Source organism: Phaenicophaeus curvirostris, chromosome 14, assembly GCF_032191515.1.
Source record: "Phaenicophaeus curvirostris isolate KB17595 chromosome 14, BPBGC_Pcur_1.0, whole genome shotgun sequence".
NCBI lineage: Eukaryota > Metazoa > Chordata > Aves > Cuculiformes > Cuculidae > Phaenicophaeus > Phaenicophaeus curvirostris.
Window position 1 is genome coordinate 13,758,088 of NC_091405.1, and position 22,694 is coordinate 13,780,781.

The following is a 22,694-nucleotide window of genomic DNA, read 5'->3' on the forward strand; positions in this document are numbered from 1 at the left end:
CTACTGCAGTTTATCACCATTCTTGACACCCTGTTTTTTCCTTCAGAGTATTGTGGGAAGACCAGGCTACTCAAGGTGCTTTGTAGGAGTTGTGCAGTGTCTGGGTGCTTCCCCAGCTGAGCGCTGGGCCCCTCTGCCTGCACTTTGGAGGCTTATGTTGTTCAAGGGGGCCTGGTCTGACGTGTTTCCTTCCAGGAGAGCTGAAGCCGAGTCTGTGTGCCTAAGTGGAACAATCTGCACATATAAAGCATTCTTCATGTATTGTTTTTCTCTAACTTGCCTCTGCGCTGCACGTTGGAAACTTGTGCAACGATGTGTTTTCTTTGCCTTCCAAACTTGGGTTGGGTTAGCGTTCCAGATGCAGAGCAGCTGCTCAGAGTTAATTTGAGTTACCTTCAGCCAGAAACCGTGCTGAGCGTAGTTCCTGAGGCATGGCTGGTATTACTGAAGTGTGTTCTTAACTTTGGTTATCGTTCTTCCTGACATAAGTCAGCAGGGAGATGTACATGTACTGGAAGTTCTTGTAGTCCACCCAAGACCACCTGAAGTACATGAATAAGCTGAAATGTTCCTGTACCTCCATGTGTGACACTGGATTCATTTGCTAAGGGTTTTTTTACCTTTTTTTAAAGAAGGGTTCAAATGATGTTTATAGGTGAAAGCTGTGTCTTTATTACTTCTTTTAAATTGTCAATCTTCTACCTTGTGGCAGAAAAGAAGCCAAAATTTAAGTAAATCTCCCTGTTTGTGAGGCATGATGTGCCTCTGTTTACAGACCTCTGTGTCTGGTGCAACTTCCTCCAAATTCACAGCTCAGTTCTTTAAATGTTTATAATAAACTTGTTGTAGAATTTAATCCTGAGGAAATAATTAGTAGTCCAATGGCTGGTGGCAACTTATTTTTTCTTTTTAATGTACTTTCAAAATGGGCATTTTCCACTTTATATCTGGAGTCATATTGAGTGCATCCTAAATATAACATGAGCAACTGATTAGAAAATAGTCGTATCTTGAAAATGCATTGTAAATAAATGTAGCCAGCCATTTGACATCTTGAGGGATGTTAAAACTCACAGTAGATGTTAAAACTGAGTCTGAATCTCCCTATGAGTAAAAGATTACAAAGTATGTACTAATTCAAGAAGGAATGTGTTTACCTTTTTAGGGGCTTTTAAAAAACCCAACATTTAATTATTCCAGCTATTGTTAAAGTGCGAAAGTATCAATTATTTATTCTGCTGACTCCTAGAGCTTGATTCTTTTGTTTTAACAATGCGAAATGCTTTTTAAGAATCAGGTTTACCCCTCTTTGTCTTGAAAGGGCAGAGTTTGAGAGCTTTGTTTTCTAACTAATTTGTAGTGTTTCCACAAGTTTTCTGCAGAAATGTTTTCTACATGCAGTGACCTAAATGTGAATGTGTCTTGACTGTATTTCTGTGAGTCATTTACCGGCAGTTCTGACAGATGCACATTCATGGTTTCATCTATAAACTGAAAAAGCTTTGCAGTTCTCATTTGCAGTGCTTAATTACATCACAGTTGTAGATTTTCCAGTGCTGAAGTTGCTGGGCTCTTCCCTATACTAATTTGCTCTGAGCCTAATTAGCTAGTCCTCAAAGGTTGGTTGTTAGGATGTTTGACATGATCCCAGAGAAATCCAACACTAAGAATCCTGTGCAAGTTACTTAATGAACAATGTCCTGAGTAAGATGGGAATTAAAATTCAAATGGCTTTATTGGGTCTTTAAAAGTCCAAAGTGTGTGTTGAATATCGACTTGAAATGGGAATAAAGTGGCTGTTACTTGTGTGTTTTAGCATAGTAGTGCTAGATCAAGTTGATCTGCATTTCACTTTACTCTAAATTTTAGATCACTTACTTTTTAAGAGCTCTGATTTTAATTTTTAATATATGTAGTAATTTTCCCACCATGACCATTTTATCCGTTTGTAGAGTCCAGAAACTTCTAACAGAACTTGGTGCCTTTGTTAAACACCTTGACCATACAGTTCAATAGGCAACAGGTTTAAATAGCTGCAAAGGTGTTTATTGGCAATTAGACTGATGCTGATAAGTCTTGGTCCTTCTCTGTCTTGACAGGAGTCCTTCAAAAGATGTCTTCTTAATCCTTGATGCTTCTTGATATTTTAAAGTTGCTGAACTGACTCTCCTAATCCTATTTTAACTCTGAGTCTACCCTTTGCGATTTGGTGGTGAATGTGGCATTTATCAAATCCTGTCCCAACAGGCCATGGTGAAGCAGGAAGAGGATGGAGACTGGTAGTGCTTTAAAAAGAATATCTACTGGTGCTACAGCTGCTTTTAAAAGAAAGCTAAAAACCCACAGACCTCGTGAACAGAGAAGGCTGGAGTAGGAATATATTCCTCTAGCCTTCATACATCCACCCATGAAGTTAAGTTTCTATGTGAATTAACCTAATGTACCAACGCTAGGCTGGGGTTTGTTTTTAGTCCTTCTATATAATGAAGTCCTAATTCCTCATGAAACAAAACACCAGAAGAAGAAACAGTTTGGCTGTATGCAAGAGCTTGTAAAGAATGCATTTGTGTGGTGGTGGTGAAGTCTGAGGAACCACATGTGCAGACCTGGTGAGTGTGTTGCTTGTTTAAAATTTAAAAAAACTGCTCTTGTAGGTAAAACTACTTTTGCTTATGTATGAAGCAATGTTAGACTCTTGAGCTTGAAAGATCTTAAGCAATCAGATTCTTCTGAATAGCTGTTGGAAAAAGTAATCTGTGCTCTCAGCTGAATATTCATTTCATTTACTGTACCAGATTTGGTGACAGTGAAATTGGAAAGTGAACCTGGTTTGAAATACTTTTTTATGCTGCCTGGCAATGTAACACAACAATATCCTTCCTGAACTTCAGGATCCCATCTTAAAAAAAGTAAAACAAATCCACCTGGCTGATCTGTGTACAACAGATCATTGCGCCAGGAGTATGAACAAATACTTTTATTACAACAGTGATGTTGTTTAGGTGAAATATGCATCAATGGTTGATGTTTGCATTTCCCTCCTCCTGTGGCCTGTTTCCAAACAAGACTGTTATTCATTCTTCCAATTAGGAGGGGGCTGATTAAGGCCGGGTTGTTTCTTTTTCCTTCGTCACTGTACTGGATCTTGAATCAAACTCTCTTGTGGTTGCCTGGTAATCAGTAACTACAAAAAGACTTCTCAGTCAGAAAAATCAATAGCTAACCCAACAGCAGGTAGAAATCTTTCATATTGTCTTCCTTCAATACTCACTTGTTTGCTTTTTCTTTTCAAAAATTTAGACGGCAAAGGAGAAAAAACTTATAGAATCATATTCTCTTTCCTATAAGATTTTTATTCATCCCAAAGCATGTCTTACTAAATCTATGTTAAGATATCAGCTTTTATTCGTCAAGGTAACACAATAAAGCGATCTTGTTGCTGAAAACTTGAAGTACCTCTGAGCTGGAGAGTGCGCCATCTAATGACTTGCTTTTGGGCAGCATCTAAGCAATATACTCCAACAACAGAAGGTGGTTTGAAGGCTTCTGTTTCATAATGTTGTGTGTATGCAGAAACTAGCACCTTCAGGTAATAGTAACTTACCTGGTATTGCTGAGCTACTGCCTGCATTTATGCATCTTGGCTGTCACAGAATCCCACTCCTCTAACATTGTACCTAAGAGAACAGAATTTTGTTACCTGAAGAAAAAACTTTAAACGATATCAGTAGGGCCAAAAGCCAAGGGAGTAAGAGCAGTACCTGCTACTAGAAAAAGGCGCTGGTGTGGCAGGTTGCCCTGGCACCTCTGGCTGTGCAGACAAAGGAGCCTTCACCTCCTCCAGCAAAACGGCCAGAGACCACCACAGCCAGCTCGTGCTGACCCAGACCTGCTTTCTTACACAGAGCCCTTTATAGAAACACATTTAACAACTGAATACTTCTAAATTCTTCAGAACAAAGTCACATAGTCTATCAAAACCAGAACAAACTTCTTGGAGAGTATAGACAAATACCAAAGCTGGGACTCAGGAAGCTGCAGCGTTAACATAAAAGGGAAGGGATCCAACTTCTGCAATTACAGAGGGCACTGGTCTGGTAACTTCACTATGCATGGATTAGCCTGATTTAAAACTGAACAAATTAAACAAAACAACCCCTAAAGGTTTATATGGCATTACCACACTTTATTTCTGTTGAATAAGGTAATACTTTAGATTACAGAGGTAATTTTAGAGGACTATCTTTTAAGTCAAAGCAATAGAAAACAATAACAAGTCAAGAAATAATGCTAGTTCTATAGTTTCTGTATTAAATGCTTTTTTTTTTTTGTAGTTACCAACACTTGGGCATAAAAATCTGACCACAAAAAGCAGTAGCTGCAAACTGTAATTACTGTATTTGTACATTTGGGAGAGTCAGAATGTTCTGGTGCTGCTTAGTAAGGAAAAACTGCAATTAACAATTGTGATGAGCTAGTGCAATACTAAAAGGACCTAAGTTAGAACTGATGTTTAAGTTTCTGATGTCATTATTGGAAAGTTATTTATTTTCATTTCTTTGTGTCCTCATCAATTTTTATATTTTTTATAAAATTGTGCTAGAAGTACTCTTCTTTTCATCCAATATACCCTCCTGGCTACTAACACAAAGATATTGGAAGAGCAAATTGAAAACAGTTAGCTAAATAGTTTCATCATTCACTGTGAAAATAAAATGACCTGTTCTTTTCTGTGTTCCTTAAATCAATAATATCTTCTATTTTGTTATAAACTCCACCTGCAGTGTTATGGTATCTAACAGAGAAATGGCCTGTCTTTCATTTATTTTCTTCCCTTGTGTGACTTGCCAATTAATGAAAAGAAAGAGTGACCCTTCACTAAGACCATCAAGACAGTTTTATAGGAAGTCACAGACCTGATCTTCTGTTGCTCAGCACTGTTGAGAGTAATTCAATTTCTAGACAAAAATGTTCCATTTTAATAAAGGTCAGCTTGAGTACACGGATTTTAAAGTAGGTCTGATCTACAGCCCTTAGTGCAGTTCAGATCACTCATGCAAGTACAGGTAAGAAGCTTCAGTAATTAGCCAGGCACAGATTTTTTCAAGGCACAATTCATGTTCTTGCTTTGGAGAAAGAACTCTGAGCATAAGCAGGAGAGGAGATATTGTTCTGATTCTCAAGCCAAGAAGTGAAACAAAACCTCCTAGTCCAGCCTCTGGAGTTGCAGTCAGTGGGACTTGAATTCCTAACTCCTTCAGTTTCTCTAGAAAACAGCATATAAGCTCCAAAGTCACATACCTTTTTGGAATGTTAGTACTTTTCTTAATTTCTTCTATCATTTCATAGTGCTGTAAGCTTACATTGGGCTTGAAGTTTCACTTGGAGAAGTTACAGTTGTAGAATTAAGTCCCTCTGACTTTCACAAAATCTGAAATGCTAGAAAATCTGATCATGGTTCCAAATCAGTCAGATTCTTGCACAACTTTAAAAGAAGTAACAATTAGGATGAGAGATCTGAATCACTTCTCATTTTTGTTAAGGAAACGTGTATGGCAATTATTGCTTTATTTACAGAATAGCAGCAAATGATTCCCCAAAGTTTTTTCAATTGATCTAGGGGCCTAGAAATGCAAGGTATGTAACAGCAGTGAAACTCTCTTTAGCGTGGCTGATGCAGTAAGATACTTCTGCATTTAATAGTGTAAACTTAATGGTCTTCAGCAATTGATTCTAAACTGTCCTGTAATTGAGGGTGATAGCAACGTAGCAGCTCAAAATAATATCTCATTAGATTCTACCTAAGTACCTCCTGTCTAGGACTTTGGAATTGTTCTATTATTAGACACCTTTGAACTCATAAATTTACAGTAAATGGCAAATAATTTACTCAAGTTATTTGTCTCATTCTCTAAATTGTTCAGTGGCCAAAGACAGCAGCGTGTGACTATGCATGCTGGTAAATAGATGTCAAATCCCATCCAAAACAAATTGCTCTAATAAATATTTCATACTTTAGTGTTCATTAGAGACAAGATTTCATTCCCAGTTTTCTGAATCAGAACTGTGAAACTAGTGAAGAAAAGCAGAAGTTAACATCGTCTGTCTTGGTCACTGTTTCTGGATGTTTGAGGAACTGCAAAAGGGCAGCATAGTAAAGCATGCTTTTCTAACCACTATCTGCCATGCTATGGCAGGATTTCAGAGGAGTGTTTAAAAGGAGTGAATACATTTAAAAGTCTACCAGCTATTTTTAAAAGTACTACTTAATATACTGGGCTGCTTAGGATTCCATTATGTCTAGCCCTCAAAATATTCTACTGAATATTAATTTTCATTTTTTTTTCCTGCAGGTGTAAAATAATATTTTCTGAGGTTCTCACTATATTTCTGCTTTGCTTTCATCACATATTTATTTGGTCAGCAACCATCCTCGACTTAATTCTGGGAGCCACTGAAAATCTGAAGCACTGAAACATTTTGCAAATAAAATGATTTAGAAGTAACTTGCTGGGATGAAATGCTGTGATTCCCTCTACTGCTGTGAATAGTGCAAGCATGCATATACCAAAGGCAGATTCACTACACAATGACTTACCGAGAGGAAAATGTAGCCCCCAACGTGATAATTATGCTTGAAGATTACTGTGTTTTTCTATTTCTGCTTCTTTTAAAAATACTCATCTTTTCCTCTTTCATAATGATTCACAGAACTGGGTACTATGGCGATTTACACTGAAGCACACATCTGAATTGTACAAATCAGATGTGTCTAATGCTCTGTAACTCAGTTTGTAGATGGCACTACAAGTAGATTGAATTTGAAATTAATTATATTAGATTTTATCAGCTAATGTGTTGCATTTTATTTTAACTAAAAATCTAAAATTATTTATGATAAACTATAGTTATGCAGTCTTTGGAAAGATTGGATTTGCACGTTTAATGTTCTGGGTTTAAACATTCAATAGGCATGTGTCATTGTAGAGCTTCTGGACCTTTTCCTAAGCAAGAGGACAGAACCTTGTGCTTGGGTAGCGCAGGGCTCCCAGCAGTGGCAGGTGCTCTCCAGTAAGCGGTGGTAGCATCTGCGCTATGACTGTCAGCCCTGACTGTGCCTCAGCTGCACCACACTTGAGAGAGAAATAAGCAGCACAAAAAGGAAAGCGGAAGCCTGTGCGTAGCACATGCAGGAGCCAACTAACTGGACGTTAATTTTCGTGTTTTAATTTCCTTTCACATCTATTTTGCTAGAAATGTGTTACAGTAACTACTAGTAGTTTAAGAGTAATCTCCACGGCAGTGGACATACAGCACTTGAAGTGTTTCGGAACTGCTGCCATGCAAAAAACCTACAATGTTGATCGTGTTGAATCTTGCAGGGATTTTAGATCTAACTCGGACAGCAAATATTTGTGGGCATACAAAAACGATATTAAGCAATCTGTATAGTCAGAAAGGCCACAAAATTTTGATGAAGTCTTAAATGGAGTCCATCTGTTCTGAAATGACTCTATGATTTCAGCAGAATGATGTATTTTCCATTTCCTGCTGTTTTAAAATCTTGTTATCTAATCCAGCTTTTAGTGAAGACAAGGGGTTCTTTTTAACAATTATCTTACTGGAAGATCCCTTTCTCCTCTTCCCTAACAAATGATCTGAATACTCTATGCACGGCTTCCATTTGAATGCTCCGGTAATTCCCTAGTGCTTTTCAGATACACGGTGTCCAAAGCAGGAACAGGAACACCTAGGTAAGATTAAGTAACTTGCTGAAGACTCACATAAAAGGGTCACAGGGCAGGGAACAGAGGAGCAGAGTCCAGCTCACTTGCTGCCCAGTTCTGTTTCTCAAGTACATAACCACTTCTTCTCTATCCGTGTTCCTTATACTTGTCTGAAACTGCTGAGAGTGGATTCAAATTCCTTTCCAAGCTTCTCAGTCCTAACAGCCCAAAAGCTTCCTAAAGGTTGGGCAGTCTCACAAAATACATTTCCCACTTGCCCACCAATATCCAAACAGGAGCTTCGAGAGTCAAATGAAGCTGTGGTGCTTTTGGTGTGTGCATTGAAGTGCTGCTCCCTCTGAGAGATTCAAGGACATCGCTGGAGTCTATAGCTGGTGAGCAGTGCACAAACAAAAATTGCTGTGTTTAGTTGCTAACATATCATTGCAGGAACGGTACAACTGGGGATGGGCAATGCCTGGTTGTAGCTGCAGGCAGCTGGGCACACGTCTACCTGCCACGGGCTGCGTGCAGTCACCTGTGACTGACACCTCCCCAGACAAACTTCATCCAAAACTCCATGGAAATCAGCGTTTCTTTCTATTGCCAGCATGAACTTTGGATCTCACTTATGTGTGATGGAGCCAGGCTTGGTATGATTTAGTTGCCAGACGTACCAGGCTTGGTACACCAAGGAGTCAGTGCCAGCCTGGTGAAACTCATCTAAAACACACTGGGAGGACTAAAGCAGTAGGTGAATGAGGGAATGGGAAACCAGTGGGATGCCCTCAGTGATGGCTTGTGAGGGACAAGTCCCTCATCCCCTGGTGCAGCAGGGCTGTGGGGAGGTTGTGCCTCGCCACCCCACCTTAACAGTGCCCAGGTTTTAAAAAGCTGGCTGTAAATCTGTAATTTTTTAGGGTGGCAGGCAGCAGTTTGTTTCCACACCTTTGCAGTGGGGATGCCTTCCCCGGTGTGACTGGGGTGGGGGCACACGGACACTCCTCACTCTTACAAGGGACGTGGTCCTGCTGCCCCCTTGGGGAGAGGAGGATCATTCAATCAGAGAATAGCTTGAGTTGGAAGGGACCTCAAAGCCCATCCAGTTCCACCCCCCTGCCATGGGCAGGGACACCTCCCAGCAGGCTGCCCAAGCCCCATCCAACCTGCCCTTGGACACCTCCAGGGATGGGGCAGCCACAGCTCCCCTGGGCAACCCGGGACAGGGCCTCACCACTCTCATTGTGAAGAAATTCTTCCTAATGTCTCGTCTAAATGTGTCCCTCCCCAGTTTACACCCATTGCCCCCAGTTCTATCACTCCAAGCCTTTGTCAGCAGACCCTCCCCAGCTTTCCTGGAGCCCCTTCAGGCACTGGAAGGTCGCTACAAGGTCTCCTCGGAGCCTTCTCCAGGCTGAACAACCCCAACTCTCTCAGCCTGTCCTCACACGGCAGGTGCTCCAGCCCTCGGATCATCCTTGTGGCCTCCTCTGGGCCCGTTCCAACAGCTCCAAATCCCTCTCATGTTGAGGATTCCAGAGCTGGACACACCACTCCAGATGAGGTCTCCCAGGAGAGGAGCAGAGGGGCAGGATCCCCTCCCTGGCCCTGCTGCCCACGCGGCTTTCGATGCAGCCCAGGACACGGTTGGTTTCTGGGCTGTGAGTGCCCGTTGCCGGCTCATATCACCCACCCGCAGCCCGAGCCCCCCTCCCCGGGGCAGCTCTCCCTCACACGCTGACCCCGCGGCTTGCCCGGACCCCTTCCCCTTCCCCGCCCCGCGCTGAGGGCGAGGCCCGGCGGCCCCTCCTCGCTCCCGCCCCGCCCCCCGCGGCCCCCGGGCTGAGGCGCCACCGGCCGCGCGGCGCCCGCAGGTGAGAGACGGGGGGCGGGGGCGGCTCCGCTCGCACCGGGAGCGGCAGCTCTTACGGGGGCCGCGTTCGTTGAGCCTTTTTTCGCCTAATCGGGCTTTAAATTGTCGACAGAGCCCGCAATCGAGCTTTAAATTGTCGACAGAGCCCGCAATCGGGCTTTGAATTGGCGACAGAGCCTCCGCTCGGGCTTTAAATTGATGATATCCCAGGAAAACTTGATATCCGAGGAAAACTTGGACTACCTGCTTGCAAAAGGCCGGTTCGCGTCTTTTTTTTTCTTTTTTTTTTTTTAGTTTTGTTTCTGCTGCCGAACAGGTGATTCACTGCTAATCTCGGTCGGGTTGTGGCGTTTCTATAAAAGTGTTAATAAAGGGATTAAAGCGGTTTAATAGGTGCAGGGCGGCCCCTGGTCGCGGCCGCTGGGGTCTCGGTTGCCGGCTGGCAGGTGGAGGGGAACATCATCGCCTCCCACCGCCACCAAAGCCCCGTGAGACCGAGACTCCTTCAAAGGACGTGGTGAAGGCTGGAAAAGGCACTTTGAAAGCATTTTTTGGACGCGCAAAGTAAATACGCAGCGTAAGGTTTGGGTTGGGTTGAGCAGAGAAGGCTGCTTCCCTCCTGCCAGGTGTGTTTTGTTGGGCTGTATCGCTACCTGCCCGGCCAGAACCAACTGGGCTGGGTGCCCGAAGAGCCTAAGGTGGGGAAAATCCACACAAATGTACCTGAAAATGTACCGCTCCTCGAATTCTGTGTTCAGTTCTGGGCCCCTCACCACAAGAAGGATGTTGAGGCTCTGGAGCGAGTCCAGAGAAGAGCAACGAAGCTGGTGAAGGGGCTGGAGAACAGGCCTTATGGGGAACGGCTGAGAGAGCTGGGGGTGTTTAGCCTGGAGAAGAGGAGGCTGAGGGGAGACCTCATTGCTCTCTCCAACTACCTGAAAGGAGGTTGTGGAGAGGAGGGAGCTGGGCTCTTCTCCCAAGTGACAGGGGACAGGACGAGAGGGAATGGCCTCAAGCTCCACCAGGGGAGATTTAGGCTGGACATTAGGAAAAAATTCTTCACAGAAAGGGTCATTGGGCACTGGAACAGGCTACCCAAGGAGCAGGTTGATTCACCTTCCCTGGAGGTGTTCAAGGCACGGGTGGATGAGGTGCTGAGGGACATGGTTTAGTGTTTGATAGGAATGGTTGGACTCGATGATCCAGTGGGTCTCTTCCAACCTGGTTGTTCTATGATTCTGTGAAAACTGTGTTCTTCGTCCTGAAGCGGCTGTAACTTGTCGCAGGAGTTAGCGTCCTGTGCTGGAGGCTGGAATATGAAACTTTCCTCAGAGTGGAGAGCAGGATATTCCTGAACCTGTGTTGGTAACTTTACTTCTTTGTGCTAAAGACTCGTGATGCTGCTGCTTTTAGGGAGAGTTGTTTTGTTTTAAAAAGAAGCTATACATTTGTTTTTATATCTAAAAAAGCATCAGAAACATGTTGTATAACTTAATAGATAGAAATAGAAATGCTGTATTTTGAGGATAAATAACAATCTGAGGTTGCAATTTTATTATTATTGTTGTTGTTGTTTTTAAGCGAGCGAGAAAGTTTTGAAGAGGGGTTAATGATTCTGTCTAGGTCAGAAACAAATAAATGCGTAGTGTGGCAGTGGTTGTGTCTGTGTTGGGGGTTTTGTTTCTTTAGGTATCCTGACCTTTCAAATGTTGAAGTGCTGATCTGGAAGGTTTTCTGTAATCCCCTGTAGATGGAAGGTGAATGTGTTGTGTGTCTGCACCAAGACCTCTGATGCAGTGTGAACTATGTACTTTTGCAAAACATCTTCATCGCAGTAGGTGACATTAAAACTAGTATTTGCTAGAGTCACGGCACACTGACAGTTTCCCCTATCTCAAAACGTAGAAAGGAAAATGAGAAGTATGTGAAATACCACTCTGGAAACAGTAAGCTAATACTGATTTCTCATGGCCATTGTAGCATGTTATTTATGCTTCCAGAAGCCATTACTAACAGCAGTTAGGGTCATTGGGGGTTCTTGTAAAGCAGTGAATAAGCTTCTTAATTTTTTTCTTAATGAAGCTAATGTCAACACCATTAAGACTACAAAAGGAAGATACTTAATTCCCTAATGTATGTGGATATTTATGGTCTCATGTTTTGTGCTAAGTGAAACAGCAGGTGCTGGCTGAGAGCTAATTAGTTTAGGTGTTAGCCTGGAGACAGATGATCATTGTCTTCTGTTAATGTGGGTATTTGTGTAATTGCTGGTCACTCTTAGATTATATAAAAAAAGAAAAGAAAATAAATTATCCCTTGTGGAATTAAGAAAATCTCTACATTGAAGTCTTAGGTTTATTTCTTGGGTTACATGTTTGACTTCAATTTAACATTACAGAATTTATCAAAATTACTCATTCCGATTTAAAATATAGGCTGAAATCCTTCACCCAGCAATTCCTCCCTCAATCTCATGGTTTGTGTTGAAGCTGTGTTTTATCTTCCTGTGAAAACCTCCAGTCTAGCTGATGATTTGAAAGGATTTGTTTAGTGTTTCAGATAATAAAATGTAATGGTCAAACTGTACTAAGCATCTGCAGGGCTTCTGTATTGAAAGTGGCGTTTGGGACTTCTTCTGTATGGAAACTTTGTGTGTATGAATCAAAGACAGTTTTATTGATCGTAAGAAATCCACCTGGGAGCTGAGATGTGGAAGAGAGAATAGCCAAAGGAATTGGTGATGTTCTCTGAGTTAGAGGGTTGTCTGCTTCAGCGCTGCATTGACTTAGCTATGTGTGAGGATCTGTAAGCGATAGGAAGATAATCTATTAAACTGGCATCTGCAAAGTTTCAAGATGATTAATGGCTAAGCTAACAGGATGTTACAGTGTGAAATAGTTTGTAGCGACTGTGCAGTTAGATCATCTTGTATTAAAATAAGGAAGTGCAACTTCTTCCTTAGATCATTACAGTAAACTTCGTGAATGTTCGATGTCTTCTGTTCGCTGAAAAATGTATTTTATGTTTTACATTTTGAAAACAGTGAGGACGTAGATCTGGGATTTCCTCATACTCTTATAAAATAAACTACAACATTCTCACCTAGAAACAATGTCTTTAAAAAAAATAGTTTTATAGCACTTTTATCACATACTAAAAATCATGATCAATGTTGTCTCCAGAGAATTGTGTATCGCTTCAAATAGCTATTGCTTGGTTTTTGCTTCTTGTATCCTATTATATCCTATGATATCCTGTTATTTGGGATGCCTGTTGCCATCCTGTCTTCCTGAATCACCTTGAGTAGGATCCAGCTCTGTCCTGCAGTGCAAAGCAGCAGGGTGGTCTGTGTATGCAGGCAGAGGAGCAAGCAGGTACCTTTGATCTTTCCTTTGGAAGAGTTTTTCTTTGCTTAGTAAGTGTAACATACAATAGGGTAAATTTGCTGTAATAATATTTCCTGCACATAATATGTAGGTTGCTACTGCTGAGTGTTATCTCTTCAGAGTTTGTAAAATTAAGGTGTTAAGAGGTGAAGTAATTTCATCTAGGTTACTCAAAGATAAATGGCAAAGTTTAGGTAGAAAATGGGGCTGCTGTTGTTTTTCTAATCAACCCACAGCTTTATTTCAGCAACTTGGAGGTGTGATAGGAGATTGTGTCAAAACATATCCTTCAAGCTTATTAATTTTGTTTAGCATTGTTTCAGTAGCATTTTTATGAAATTCATACAAATCCTCTCTTATGTGGCAGCCAAGATGCTGTTCTGATATTTACAGCGTAGGCCCTGCAGTTCAGAAGCTTCAGGTCTGCTGGTGCTTTAAAGACAAAACGAAGTCACAGCTGCCCCTGGTGATGCAGGTCCAAACACAGCATTTTTCCTAAGAGCTTCCTTCTCAGCTAATGGCCAAAGTGTTCCTCTCTTTAACGCTGAAAGGAGGATTACAGAACAGCTGTTAAACGTAGCTTCTGGTCCGCAATTAGCGAGAAGGAACAAATGGTGTGTTTAACTTCTGTTTCTGGGCATAAAAATAAATGAATAAGTAACATGTTGTAGTTAAAAGCAGGAATAGCAAAGATGACCAAGGCTGTGGCTAGCGGTCAGAGAAAGGCAGCAAGTTTCTCTGAATACTGCTGGCTGGTTCTGGCAGCTTCTCCCTGAAGTGCCCCAGTGCTGTGCGCATCTGTCTGCTCACCGTAGTGTAGATATGTTTGCTCTGCTCACATACCTTGCAGGGCCTTCTGGTAAAGGTAATTGAATGAGATAATTTTCAGACTTGTTCTCCTGTGTCCTGCATCACAATTTGCTTAAGAGAAGTGATAGGGCTTTGTACCATCTTCTGTTTCGTGTGATGTTTGATATGTGAGTTGTCATTCAGTTCACAACAAAAATGTCTCTCTTGTTTTTTTTTTGATGCTGCCTTATAAAGCCGCAAGCATGCTCTCATAATATAATCTATATGAAAATGTTTATAAGGGCTTTAATTGTAAGGTCTTAAGACCGCATGTTTTATTTCAAGGAAGTAGGCAATATAGTTAGTGTTTCGTAAGTAAATGAGTTTAGAAATAATTTACGTGTCTGTATAACTTTGATTTTAATTTGTTACTTTTCACTCTGAAGATAGGTATGGTTGGACTCAATGATCTAAAAGATCTTTTCCAACCTAGTGATTCTATGGTTCTTTATAATTAATAATGATTAGATAACATTTCAATGAGTTAAATAAAATATTTCAGTAAGATGCTCTTCATTTGTATCGTAGCCTGGGTTTGAGTTATTTGCTTAATGCCTAATCTGTGACTTTAGGTTTTCTGCTTTATTTATTTATATAAAAATATAGTATATTCATACTACAGGGGTTCTCTTAAAGAATTAGTTGAGCAAACCACCTAGCAGTTGACTAATTCTTACTCAGGTACAGTTTTTCACCTGAGTAACCCAATTGTTGAGGAAATAAGGGTGCCAGTAGAATGACGAAGCATGTGGAAGGGCTGGGTAATGAGTGCACCTGGGAAGGAGCTGGCAAAGGTGGATTCTAGTAGGCTGAGCTCATTGAAGTTTATTTAAAGTCAGCTGAAATTAATGGAAATGGGCAATAAAACTCTGGTCATTTAAATTCCAGGTATTCTTAGCACCTGGCTCATGTCAACCTGACTCCATCTGTTATGGTATTTCAGGCAGCACCTGCTTGCTAAAACAAGCTCAAACTTAGTCAGGCTCTGAGGGGAATAAAATTATTGGGTCAAGTTGGAAGAGGATGAACTTGGTACTGGATCTTTTCTGTGTGTCTATGTCTTTTTTGGTGTTATTGCTACTGAGCTTATGTGGGGTTAAATCAAAAAATTAAATTCCGGTAGCAGAACAGAATTTCTGTTTCAATTTCCTCATTTGAAAGGAAGCTGGGGTACGACTATCAAAACTGTCTCACTTCCTGACACTTTCTGCTTGATCTTCTGCTCCTCCTTTGCCAGCATTTTTAGCCTTGTGCCATGAAAAATGACTGTCATTTCAATGCCAAGGGAGTAAACATATGTTTATGAGATACAAATTTATTGGAGTAAACAAAAATAAATGCCTGAAGGCATAGAAATGTATGTAGTCATTACTAGTACATTTTAATCAGGACCTGGGGTTTGAGGTGAAAATGTTTAAAAAATGTTTATCATGGAATAAATCTAGTGAATCAATTCTGATACTTCAATTGTGCGAGTTCTTACTGTCTTGATTTTTCTATGTGAGGTTCAGGATTATGGGGCCTGACTTCGCTCTGTTTTGAAGTATCTATATAGTACATGACTTTAATAATTTTTTTTCAACACGGGCTCATATATGTACAGGAGGGTGCATTTTGGGAATGTCCTAGGAACTTTAAATTCCTTTCTTCTCACAAGTTACATAGAAATGGGTAATTATGGCTGTGTAAATTAATATTTTTTCCAGAAATATTTTTTTATAGCTTTGAATATAAATGCAAGAGGAAATGCAATGAAGGGTGTGATTTTTTTATGGTGTAGCTAAGCTGGCTCAACAAGCAGCTGTCACTGAAAGTGGGCAGCGCTGCTGGCTTCCTGCCCCTGTGCTCCCACCCCTTGCTGAAGTCAGCACTGGTGCTTCTCTGACCTGCTGAAACTAATTGGGCAAACCCCTATTTTTTTAATAGGATAAGCAGTTTTTTAAGTCTGATTTTCCTTTTTTTTTTCCTCTGTAGGAACAGAACAGCCAGACTAGAGGAAGTGGCAAGAACGTATTGCTGAACTTCTGGAGAGACAGATGGCAACGGTTCCCTCCTCTTCAGTGGTGGTTGTGCTGTAAAACTGTGCTCCTGGTTATCCAAGCAGTAAGTTATGCTTCTACAGATGTGCTGGAAAAGTGACCTGGACTGTGTTTTGATTTGAGGTGTTGCCAACTGAATTGTTAGCTCACTTTCAGTACCTCTTAAGAAAGAGCTCTGCTCCTCTGCTTTACTTGTACAGCAGGAAATGAATGTGAAACTATTTCACTGTAGTGCTTTTAGAAATCAAATTTTTGGCAAGTTCCCGACTATCATCCTGTTTTGGATTTAGTAGTTTTTATTTTTAGTTTATGAATTGCAATACAGTAAGAGTTACAAATTCCCCAGTCCCTTTTTCCTCAGTATACTGCACTTATAAGACAGAAGAAGCATTACAGTGCTATAGCAACAGTTGTGTTGACATATATTGAGATTCAGTTAACAAAGTGCAGTGTTACTACATGTAACATAATAATATGTTATTATTATTGCAGCTGTCGAAAGGTAGTCAAAGCTCAGAGTTGTTCTGAGAAAGTGAGAATTTGGTAACAATGTAGACATGATGTTTAGCTTTCATGAAGTAGAAAAAAACCCCAAACCTGTAGTTGCTTTGTAAAAATGATGCAGTTCTTACAGTGCCAGGATAGGCAAAAATCCACACTAGTAGTTTTATTTTCCCTGGCAAGCTTATGTGTTGTTTACTTGCATGTTCAGAGCTCACTTGCAGAGTTGTAGAACATGATTTAGTGACACAGGATGTCAGTGTGAGCAGAGCTGCATGTGGGTGTTAATTGCTTCTGGTCAGGTGCAGACCAATAAATTAACGATGTTGCTAGATAAAGGAGATTAAATTGCAATTCATGAATATGATACTGGAAGAATAGAGGGGAAATTTTTGCTTTTCAAGTTTCTAGGCGGATCTAGGTAAGAATTAAAGAGTTGGTCTTTTCTTATATTGGCTGTATATTCTGTAACTGTTTATCAGGCATGTTTACATAGGGAACCTGGATGTCATCGTAGCTAAACTGGTTTACCAGAGCAGCATTAAACACTTGCTTTACATGTTGAATTAGTTTTTTGTCCTACATTTATGTAGGCTGATGTATTTAGAAATGCATTCTGCTGTACTTATTACTTACGTTGAGATATGGAACCTTAATCAGTGATGGCCAAGATTTGCTTGGAGTTGTTTATGCTGCCAATGAAAATACGTGTGTGTGTATATGTATACACACATGTATGAATAAAGAAAACTAAAGTGTCGTTTCTGGAGGCTATAGAATCTGAAAGATACTGCACTTGTTTCCTTTCATCTTTATGGATGGCTTCTCTCTATCCCAGGTGCCATTCTTTGGGCTTGTGCATTTACAAGAGGATAAACAATGTTTTAAGAATCATTTGCCAAAACAAACACCAACCAAAAAACCCCAACCAAACTTCCTAAGGAGCATTGGCTCTAGGAAGTATGAGAAATAGGGGAATTGGAAAGCTGGGAGTAAGTTAATTTGCATTCTTTTTCAAACCAAGGCAAGGAGTGAGGCAGAACTTCTCTAGCGCTGTGTGTTCAGCATAGCTTTCAGCATGTCGAAATAACAGTGTTGAGTTCAAGTAGCTGGAAAGAGACTGAGGTGTTGCAGTTCTTACATGCTATAAAAACATTCTTGCTAGAAATAGGCCTTTCAAGAGGGGAAAAATGTGAGAAGCTGGGGGAGGAGGAAGGATTTCTTTAGCTGTTGTGCTGCCCTCACAGCAATGAGATAACGGTAGGTTGCAGGCAGAGGGGACACGATTCTACTGTATGATACTACAGTGGACCTGGGAAAAACTTGCCCTGATCCAGAGACAGGCCAGATCAGGGCAAGTGTTGAGGTGGAGATACCATAAAGGGGGAAGGCAGTATATATCTTCTAGAAACTTGGTGTGTGTTAAAGGCGGTGTTAACACACTGGATATCAAATTGTCTGTTATGTAGTTGCTGTGAGCTGAATCCTGCCCTCAAAGCAGGGAAGCGTGCAGATTCTGAGTGGGGAACAACTGCATCCCTCTTTTCGCTGTTATGGTTGAATTTGAGTAAGTTCTACTCTTGTATGCTAGTTAGCGGTGCTACTGCCTTGATTTGTGCCTTCTCTGCAAAACACGAGCTGGATGTATTTGTGTCCACCCCATGTGTGAGTGTTTTAAGCACTTTGGGGTTCTAGGTGCTGCCTCTCAGGGCTCACTCACTGAGCCTGGATCTTGGGAACAGCTGCCCTGGATTGCTGCTGACACTCTGCATCTATTTGCAGCAAACTTCTCTGGGGTCCCATCTGCTAGAAACACTTAACTCTTTAAGGCATGAGGTGACAGTCACAAAGATGCACAGTGAGTTGTGGGGCAATTTTTAAAGCAGTTTTCCAGGTGATGCTGGAGATGAGTGGTCAGTGCAAAACAAACTTTACTGTGTGTGTTCCCCGAATCTCTCTCCTTTGGAGTGTTTGTTGGGTTGATGCTCTCCAGGGATCCCATGTCCTCATTTCTGTACTTGATGCCCCCAGGCTTTTCTTTGCTCCAAGAGAAGGATCTAAGCAGGCTTTGATTCTTTTGCCATTCCCACTGCTGCTGTGTGACCCTCTGGTCAGTCACAAACCCTGGGATGGTCTGTTGCGTGGTTACCACACAATTTAAGTTCGTACCTGAAAAACGGGTTTTTACAGGCATTAACTGCCTGTTCTGCTAGGGAACAGCCCAGGTAATTGTGGATGGTCTTTAAAGATGTCTTGTTCAGCAGCACAGCACGACTCCTCTCTCCATGCAATGCCATACAACCGGCCTTTCCGAACTGTGTTCCCCTTCTTGAACAAAAAATTATTATGTTTAAGGAGAGTTATTAAGGAACTTCAGAATAAGTGCGTAGGTTCCTGTGGCAGTCTTAAGGAATTTGTGATTGCAGGGCAGAGTTGCTTATGATAGAGTTTTTTTCCTCACCCACTCCAGGAGCGTGTAGAGTCAGGCTGCCTGTATATCTTCTAACAGAAATGTATATACTTGCATCAGGGGAGTACCTCAGTAATTATGGCCACGCTGGGTTTTAGACAATAATTGGACAGGGAACAGATCTGTGTTCTAACTTAAGAGGAAGACTGCACAAAGTGTTGCCAGGGAACAAGCTGAAATGACTTAGTTATTACCTGTGTATAATGTTATCCTACGTAAGGTAAATGTGAGACAGGTTATTCTACTTTCCTTTACAAGAGGCTATAAGTTTGCGCATTGGCGGTTACTATGGGAGATTTACATGCTATTCATCCTCATGTTGTAATCAATCTACTACTAATTTATTTGTGAAAACAGGTAGTAGCTTTCCTTTACCATGGTAGCCTTTAAAAAAAAATCCCAACCTTTCAAATCTGGGTAATTTGGATAGACTGTTTGTAGAACACAAAGTACCTTGTTTGCCTTTTCATTGGAAGCAATACTTGTGTCAGAATGATCACAAGATGTAGTTTTATGTAGTTCTAAGCTGCTTGGAATATCTCCCTGTATTCCCATAAACTATTAATTATTGTTAATTCTTTTCTATGTTGTTTTATAGCTAGCATGATGGAAAGGTAAGCAACAGTGATTTTTACCCACCCACACTTTCTCTGTTTAAAAAAAATAAAAACCAAGCCTTGTTTCACAAGGTAGTAACCTGGATGGGGACACCCTCCGCGCCATGTTGCTAAACATAGCTTTTCGTTGTGAGTTGTTCAAAACGACAACAAGAAAAAGGCATTTCAAAACTGTAAGGCTCATCTTTCACTTGCCTTATGAATTTTGATCTATTTTTGGCCTAAGTTCAGTTTTTCTCTGCAGTCAAGTGCTAAAAGCTCTGTTTAAAAGAGAGTTTTGTGATTTGGTGTCTGCAAAAATGCCCGCTATCATTAATATTCTGATAAAGTACTAACCCTGTGAGCCAGCAGGCTGAATCATTCTTATAACATCCTTCCCGTCTTAATGGAGAAGTCGGCAAACTTTTCAGCACTTTCCTTGGGCCTATAACTTACATTTTTACATTTACTTCCCTACAATAAAACGTTCCTTTTAGATTTCAAGCACACTAAATGGACGACTGTGCTTGAATACACTTGTATGTATATTTAACAAAGAGACTGTGATGAAATTATTGGTATAGTCCAACGTATACATACCTGAATATGTATCTCATCAAATGGTAACTACTTACACTCATTTTAAGGACTCATTTAGATTTTTTTTTTATTAACAAAAATCCATACCGGACATTTTCGCTTACATTTTGTGCTTTCCCTTCCTCATTTCTGACCTGTTATGGTGTCTGGAAGCTTAGGCTTAACATGGTGATAAAGTAGTAGCAGTCTAGGTGTAAGCCATTATTTTTGATTTAAATAAATGTTAGAGCATTTTTTTGTCTTTATGTACTATATAGAGTAGCTAAAAATGTAGACGTGCCTGTTTTATGCATGATTTAGGTCACTGAAGGGTTGTATATGGTTTATGTTTTTCCTTACTCTGGAAATGCTTTTAGCTCCTGGATGAAGCAGGCTGGCTCAGTGACAGATATGAGTACAGGATTTGTCATATTGTGCATTATATTATATTTCAGTGGTTTCTGCTTAATTTGTTAGATTTTTGCCTTGGAGCTACTTTCTCTTTCAAGCATCGTAGTATTTCATAGTGAAACTTCATGAAAATCAGTTAAATGACTTGACTTAAAACCAACAGAAATGTCTGAGGAAAGTGTAGTGTAAAAGTGCTTGCTGGATTTGTAAATATTTGTGGAGCATGTTACTTCAGAAACATTCACACACACACAAAAGTTTGGCCTTTTCTTTCTCATTGGGAACTCATCTGACTTTCTAGTAGTCAAATGCAAACGTACTTTGTGTTGAGATTAGCCTAAGGTAGGTGTGTAAGATGTGCGTTATGAGCTAAAAAATAGTCACGAAGTGCTTGTTCTTTTTTTTTTTTAATTTGTATCCTTGGCTCCCTTTTGACTAAAAGCATCATTTAAGCTTTTAAAATTGTTTTTTTGTTAATTGTGCTTTAAAATTGTTCTTAAAACTCCTTAGATTAATCCTTCTCCTTTTCCTGCATTTAAATTTGAACTTTTGGTGTGCATCTTGCTGTGCAGCTGTTTTAAGTAAAGAACACTTGAGAATGCTTTTTTTTTTTTTTGTAACATGAAATTACTGGGTTTTCAGGCAGCAAACTTGAAATGTAATTTAGTAGTAGAAGCATAAACCTGACAGTCAAAAGATGTGAAGAATGTTCCTGGGGTGATTCTAGCAAGTTGGACTTTTTTCTGGCTTTTTGCTTTGTGGAGTTTTGATAGAAATGAGTATGTGAAGTTTTATTTACTCATCTTGGAGGCCCCCAGACAAAAGTGGAAAGTGTTCTGGACATTAGCAGTAATTTGGCTGCTGGAAGTTGCCCAAAATACTGGCAGTCTGTTCTTGCTCTTACTGAAAAATAAAGTAGCAGGTTTTTTTTTTAATAAGCTGAAGTCGGCTTGGATCCTGCTCAGCAGCCTGCTGAGAAAGTCATCACTTCTAATAGCACAGTGCCCCAGGGACTGCTGTAGGGCATTGACTGGCTTAGTACTGACTCAGAGCCTAAATTGTTGACACTGCTAATCTAGAAAAATGATGCAATTATGACTCTCCTCCCTAGTCTTGGGAAGCATCTTGGGTCTCCTCATTCACAGCTCCGGTTTTCAGCGATGAGGTGAGCCAGTCTGACTGGGGTGAGTCTTCCTTGCTTGCATATATTAAATACGACTGCCTAGAAACAGCTGCATGCACATAATGAAAGAATGGTGTGGTGCAGTTTATAGCAGGTGGTGGCAAGGGGCAGAGGAGGAGAAACTTGTTGAGCAAAAACTACTGGAGAAGCCTCTGTTGCAGAGTCATAAGCCAGGTCCTGTGGGTTTAGCTGTTTAAAATGAGCAGCAAGAGTTTCCTCTCTAGATTTTTATTCGTTGAACTAATTTAAACTACATGTGCAGGGAGAGGAGGGTGGTGATTTATGAATAAACATGCATTTGCTGTAGTAGGTATTTGTATTTGAATACATCCATCTTGGTGATGCCTGTCACTTCACATGTGGGCCTCTTCCCCTTATATTAGGATTTGCTTGCTTGAGCAATGAGTTGTGCTTTAGAAATAAGGAAGTGACGGTAATGATACTTGTGTCGGCTTGAACCTTATGTGAAACCATAGTGATCGTGTTACAACTGTGTGAAAGGAATGAAAGGAACTTCATGAGTTCATCCACTGTTCTGTCTTGCCATTGCTCAGAGACACTAATTTCAGCTGCTACTGAAAAAAATCTGTGTTAAAGGAAAGATTCCACCTCTTCTGTAACTTCACTGTGGTGCCTTTGTAACCCTCATATCTGTCAGTGGGAATCGAAGGATTGGCATTCTGCTATCCTTAACATCATGCATACTTATTTAGTTATATATTTATTTTTAAATATTAAAATACCATGCAATAACTTAATTATTATTTTATGTGATATTTAAAGCCCAGCACTATGATTTCTGCCACAGCTGAACAGACATTCTCCTCCAGGTATTACATCAGTTTCTGGAAGTATGAGATTAGAAGTCTGATAAAAAATTTAAGTGCCAATAAAGATATTTGCTGTAATACGTTGTTATAGTTCAAAATTCTATGTGTCTTACAAGTTTGGGACTACTCTATTCCTAAAATGTCTTGTGAGTATTCATTTATTTTGCTGGCACCTTTTGTGGGTGGATGATGCTATTAGGTCAATTCCCTTGAGAGAGAAGAAAGAATACCACTCACTCAGAGCCAGCCA

At 40.6% G+C, this 22,694-nt stretch overlaps 1 protein-coding gene across 1 annotated transcript in view; it reads left to right on the top strand.

The window, feature by feature from the left end:
* Positions 1-12,994: 12,994 nt before the first annotated feature.
* The window catches only part of ADCY7 (adenylate cyclase 7), a 53,269-nt gene continuing 43,569 nt past the window's right edge, over positions 12,995-22,694 (top strand). Inside the window, exons 1-2 of the mRNA XM_069868733.1 lie at positions 12,995-13,015; positions 15,810-15,938. The gene's annotated coding sequence lies outside the window, so the exon portion shown is untranslated. The remainder of the gene's footprint in view (positions 13,016-15,809; positions 15,939-22,694) is intronic.